General features: G+C 35.6%; 1 long non-coding RNA gene across 1 annotated transcript; it reads right to left on the minus strand.

Annotated features, from left to right (window-relative positions):
- Window positions 1-282: 282 nt before the first annotated feature.
- On the minus strand, window positions 283-4,692 carry LOC140323929 (uncharacterized). Its single transcript, XR_011919463.1, has 2 exons — window positions 3,063-4,692; window positions 283-446 (listed from the first exon to the last, which is right to left on the minus strand). It is a non-coding gene; the product is annotated as an uncharacterized lncRNA (long non-coding RNA).
- Window positions 4,693-6,802: the final 2,110 nt, after the last annotated feature.

The following is a 6,802-nucleotide window of genomic DNA, read 5'->3' on the forward strand; positions in this document are numbered from 1 at the left end:
AACCAAGACATGACAATAAAGAACTAATAGGGAGAATTTGTAGGCTTGAGAAAGTGGATCTCTTGATATATTGGTTATTGCAATGTTACCTTTTGGCTTATGCATTCTTTACCATAAATTAAGTTCGAATTGCCAAGGCTTGTGACCAGATTACATCAGAAAAGTTAGAAAAACAGCAATGATGTGCAAACCTGTGACAAATTAGATTTTACATAACAAGAATAACAACAGTAAAAAAATTCTGGATGGTTTCTTAAAATGACTGTCGAGTTAGGAAACACATTTTGTATCAAGTATATTTACAGTTTATTGTCTTAAATGTATAACAAAAAGCAATTGCTGGAGTGTTCAGCTGGCTACTTCCTAGAATAGCTTGTAGTGTCTCACACTTCTCATTTCTTTCCTATTTGGCAGTACAATGTCATAGAAAATCCGAGACCAAAAAGCTGGAAAGACAAGACAAGTGTATTAGTATTGTCCCACTATATTAGATTCAAGCTAACATACTAAGAGACAAGCAGTTTAAAATATAGTTAAAATACATGTACGAGAACTGCTTTACTTGTCAAAAAATGAAAATTTTTCTAGCCCATTCTGTGATCCAGGAAACCCTGCTTGGTCAAGAACATGGATGAAAACATACCTAGTCTTCTGATTGGGCAATAAAGCAGCACAAGAGTTATTAAACAGCCATCCATCTGATAACATTGCTCCAATGTTTAGTATTGGCAAATAAACAGTATATGCTACATCACAACTCACTGGCCGCTGGTGCTGACCCTTCTTCACCCAGGCTGAATGTTGGTGCAAGGTTGATAAAGGATCTATCCAGATATTTTACTGTTTGCGTAAAATACAAATAAGTAAGATAGAATCTTTTCAAATTTGGGAGAAACCTTTTTTCAGACAGTTGCTGGGCCATTAGAATGCCTTATACTCTTCCAGTGACAACTTTGTATATATTGTAAATATTGTATTTCTTATCAATGAAAACTTAAAACCATCTGCCTATAGAAATATTTTAATAAATATGTAACTACTGAAGTTGTTAATTTTTATATCTGTTGAGAATTTGGCTTTGAAAACATATACCTGATATATACTAAATGTAGAATTTAACAGAAGTTAAATCAGTACATTGTAGAGGTATGGGCCTACTGAAGTGTAAATAAATTGGAACTGGTTATTGCACAACAGTGTTAGAAAATGTACCTCTTCATGTAACCTTCTTCTTAGTAAGTGTAATTCACAAGTATTTTACCTAAACAGAAGGCAAGGTGTATGAGAAAGAACTCAAATTCCGCATCTCCCCCTGACATATATCTAACTGTTAACAACACTGTTATTCAGCCCTCCCCTCAGGCACGTTGTCTTGGTGTCACCTTTGATTCTGCCCTCTCATTTACCCCCCATATTCAGAACATTTTCAGGTCCTGTCACTTTCACCTATGCAACATCTCCAAAATCTGCCCCTACCTGTCCCCTGAGACCACCAAACTCTTTGTACACGCTCTTATTATCTCTTGTCTGGACTACTGTAACATCCTTCTCTCTGGTATTCCACTAACCCGACTCTCTCCTCTACAATCTATTATGAATGCTGCAGCCACACTCATCCATCTTTCCCACTGCTCCTCTTCTGTTGCATCTCCTTGCATCTCTTCATTGGCTTCCATTTCACCTTAGAATTCAAATTCAAGCTCCTGTGCTTTGCCTTCAAATCCCTCCACAGTTATTGTCCCACTTACATTTCTGACTTGGTAAAAAAATACTCCCCAGCCGTTCTCTCTGCTCCTCCAATGACCTACTAATGACTTCCTCACTCATAACCTCATCACACGCACAGATACAAGACTTCTCTAGAGCTGCTCCAACTCTCTGGAATGGTCTTCCCCATCCTATTCGGCTTGCTCCTACTTTCTGCTAAAAGAGCGCTCAAAACACATTTTTTAAAACTTGCCTTTGTCTTTTGAAACCACCACTACATATCTCTCCTCCTATTGTGTGTAAATTCCCCCACCTACTAGATTGTAAGCTCTTCGGGGCAGGGTCCTCTCCTCCTGTATTACTGTCTGTATCTGTCTGTCATTTGCAACCCCAATTTAATGTACAGTGCTGCGTAATATGTTGGCGCTATAAAAATCCTGTTTATTAATAATAATAATAATAATAATAATAATAATAATAGTAATATATGGTAAATGTTGGTGCATATCACCAAAAATATGCCTCCTAATGTTGTTCTTTGGGCAAAACCTGCCATTTATTTAAACCTAAAACATTAATCGAACCTCAGTGGCCCATTCAATTCTGTAATTGAACATGGGTTAACAACAGTGCAAAATTTTATCATCTTCCACTAAGTTATGAGACTGGCAGTTGAAAAAAAATACATTGTCCAAAAAAATTACATTAGTATTGCAACTGCAATTAGTATTGGCATCCACTGCAGTTGTGCATGGACTCCCATTCTAAGTAAATGTCACCTACATGCACTGCATAGTTTTGCTGCACATTACTGCAAACTGTATGTGTAAATCCTTTATTCACTATAGATCTCAGTTAAAGTGACCAATATGAGCATGTCTTTAAACACCTAACTGGGAAATATGCAAAATGATTTAATGATTTGGAACAAATATAATTACTACTAATAATTATTTCAGTTTTATCTGACGTTTGTTGATTGTTTACTAAAACCCAGGTTATAAGGTTTTTATGACACAATAAATAATAAATTCAAAATTTCCTGGGCCAAACACTTCTGTGGAACTAAGCTTGAGAACATGGGTCTGGAAAAGGGTGGGTGTCTTTAGGGGACTTTTATATTTGTGACTATTGTGATTAAAACAGTTTATGGACACTTTTATGTTGTGATTATGGGAGACTTATACTGATAGAAATTAATATATGTTATATGATAATGATATGTGATAATGTTGCCTATCGAAGAACAAGTTAAACAACACTGGAATAAACTTATATATATTGCTTTTAGTCAGTTCATTTAAAAAAACTAAATATTTGTACAGGCCTTATATTTAAAATATTCAAATTAGTACCTCCACCACTATGAGTCCAAATGCAATTCCCATAATGATAACAAGATGGTTATTGAAGTATTCAACAAATGCAGATCTACAAGTCTGCAAAGAAGAAGAAAAGGTGTTTTTATTTATCATTTTTACTAGTTATATACAGAGTAATATGTTTTATCTTTATTTATTACATTTGTATCATTTCCATAAATCACATGACATAAGTATTAATGATTTATATACTGATTTAGTGTTAGGTAAAGGATTTTTGCAGTTTGTATTTTTTAACAAAAATATACTAATCAAAACACAAATAAATAGCCAACACAAAGAAGGAGGTGGAAATATATAGGGAGAGGAATAAAAAATGGTGAATTATGAAAATATACAGTTTAGGTTATATAGTATCCAGAATAAAACTGAGAACAAACATTTTATATTGTAACAAGTAAACAACCTTGGCTTAATGGGATGGGCTCTAAGATATTAGGGAGTAGAGACTATAATTTGCAGTTTATTTTGGGGAAAAGTGGAGGTGGAAATTATTTTGCTGCATTCATCATCCTGAGCATCCTGTGTCATTAACTCTGTCTACGCATAATTCTAGGGGGGAATCGTAGGCCGTTTTAAAGAATTGGGGAATTGGCTGTCTAGCAACTGATAAGAGATGGCAATAAAGTAGCCTTTTCTGAGATTTTAGGAGCCTAGCAAACCAGATAAAAGTGCATTTTTTTAAACAAAGGGAGAGAGGTGCCATATAACATTGTGCATATATCAAAAAATATCAGTGCAATAGGATTAGATTAAAGGGCAGGTCCACCTGATATGGTAATAGGAACATGGTTCTTTCTCTCATCTCTAGCATAAGTTAGACACCACCAGGAATATGTGGGACAAATCCACAGGGTCTTGGTATCATCTGGATAAAATTCTAAAGTTATTTTCCTGCATATAGCATAATACTGAGGCCCTGTGTGTGAGTGTAAAAGCCTTGAGCCACCCTTTGGCAGATCCCTATTCCACTCTCATCATATGTTTGTATAATTGCGATAAAACATGACACTGTGGTTCATAGATACTACGGAGTACTAAGTTAAAGTTCTATGAATTTTTTGAGAGGTGTGTTAGGAACCTTAAGGGGAATCCAAGTGTCTAGCCTGTGGCCAAGCATCTTTGGAATATCCATCCAGGAAAGACGTAGAGATGCCTGGGAGGAGATCTGGATTGTCAAACAGAGGCGTTGGACGAGGCTAAGATGACAGTTAGCAGTTTATGCCACATTTTGGCTAAGGGACTGCTATTGTAAGTGGGGAGATATCCACCGTCCATAGACAACAGCTTTGGATCCCATCACCGTCAGTCTAGAAAAAGAGCAGCAGCGTTCGCATTGTTGGGAGACAAGGCACCATAGCTGTCAGTAGGGCTTAGCTGCACCTTCACGTCCTGAAGTTTAGGTGCTCTGCTGGACTATGTATTATGAACTCTATATTTAAATGTAGCATTCAGAGTGTATGTCTAGCCTGGCTGGTGGTGCTGACAAGCTACATGGTTTATATGTAACTTCATCGGCAGATGGCATATAACATAGATATGAAAGCATTCAAAGTGCAGTTACACTTTATACAGACCTATCATGTCACCAATACAACTAACATAAATTTCAGGATCTGATGCTAAAGTACATTTACATGATACAGTGCCTTCACTAGAAGCACCATCCCAATCTTTATATCCATCAATGAGACCACAGCATTTGATCTTAATAAATAAAAAAAACATGGGTCAAGAAAATGTAAACTCACTATTAATTATCATAAAGTATTTTTACACTTCACTTTTTCTAAAATGTATATTTTAATTTTGTTAATTAGGACTTAGCTAATAAAACACAAATAGTAAAAAAAAAAGCCATATATAAAATATTACATACTAAAGGAAAAAACTAAAGACTAAACTCTGAGGCAAATATAATAATATTATTTAATAATTATTTATGTAAAACATGTATTATAATGTAGACATTGCACAGCTATATTTTACTTTTATAAGGCTGTCAGAGGTAAGTCAAGTTAAAAAACATGCTACATTTTGGGTTTTAGAAATATTGGACAGTTACATGTAATTATATTTATTGAATTTCAATAAAAGGAGAAACTTATCTTTGAATATAGTAGATTTTAAATCTTTGTAAACAACAGCTTACCAAATTTACTACTGCTAGAGAAATTCTAAAAATATGTGAGGATCCTGGCTATTGAGTATTGGAATTGGACAGCCCCGGTTTACCAGATGACTACATGGTTATAAATTGTCAGTGAGTAATTGTACTGCATCCCCAAGTTGTTTTTGTTTAATATTTCCATGGCTGTTTTTATATTAGGTATATATTTGCATTTATTACCAGCCATGTCTATATATTATTTTATTTAGGTAGAATTAGACTACAACATTTTTGAGAGTTAATTATTGCACTAGACCAGTGTCTTTCAACCTTTTAACCTGGGAGAACCCCTTGAAATAACCTTCAGGTCTTCAGGGATATGGGAATAATGTCACCCTTGCAGATTGGCAACAGTTAAATTGAGCAAGCCTAGCAACCTCTGGAGGATGCCTAGTGTTCCATGGAATGTAATCCTGGTTGAGAAAAACTGCTCTACACTGTGATCTGCCAGAGGTAATAAACGTTCAGTATGTTATAAAACACAATTTCAGTTCATCTCACCTCTTTCTGGAGTGCCTGCAAGCCTTGTTGAAATTCAAGAGATTGTGCACTTAAAGGTACAAGAGCATGTAAAGACTGGTTCACTGCTGCATTAATCTAAAACAAAAAATACCAATAAAAGTGAAATGTAACTCATTCTTATTTAAACTTTATTGGCAGCAGATGTTTGATGACTGTATCCAACATACCTTTGGCTTATAGACAACCCCCAAAACTCCTGCTGTTACCTGGAGTGCCAGGATCAGAAGTAAACCAATAAAGAACTAGTAAGAAACAAGGACAAAAAGTTGGTGAGGGTCACATTGTGGTAACTGAGAGAACTGCTCTTTGAGATTAAAGAAAAAAAGCTTAAAGTATAAGTAAAATCACTCTCTCTAATCCTCCCTAGAGTAATACTACCAAGATTGTTTACTGATATGCAAAGTAATAAGCAACACAATAATTAGTAAAAATATACTGTACATGCCCTTTAAATCTCCTCTTCCTGATATCATGGACATTTAATTACTTATAAACAGTAGTTTCCTACCTACATGCACTGCATTCTGGAAGTATTGATTGTGTTTTACATGTGCCAACATGCTGAAGCTGCACAAGGTAGGCTGATGGGGGCATAGCTCAACTACAGGGTTACGGGACTGTATCTTCAGGTATACTGTACAGGTATAAAAAATGATCATGCACACCTCAGGAAGGCAGGACTGAAGGATTAACCAGGTGTTGTGGGAAAAAGAAAGCCTGTAGGACATTCAGCATATAGGGACTGATTTATGAAAGATCCCCAAGGCTGGAGAGGATACACTTTCATCAGTGAAACTGGGTGATCCAGCAAACCTGAAATTGATTTTTTTTTAAATCATTTGCTATTTGTTAGCAAATGTTTTCAATCCTGGATCAGATCCATTCCAGGTTTGCTAGATCACCCAGCTTCACTGATGAAAGTGTATCCTCTCCAGCCTTAGCAAGCTTTCATAAATCAGGCCTACAGTGTCCACATACATTTCTTTTTCATTTTTTGGTTCACCATTTTAATGAATGTATG

This window comes from Pyxicephalus adspersus, chromosome 2 (genome assembly GCF_032062135.1).
Source record: "Pyxicephalus adspersus chromosome 2, UCB_Pads_2.0, whole genome shotgun sequence".
In the NCBI taxonomy this organism is placed as follows: domain Eukaryota; kingdom Metazoa; phylum Chordata; class Amphibia; order Anura; family Pyxicephalidae; genus Pyxicephalus; species Pyxicephalus adspersus.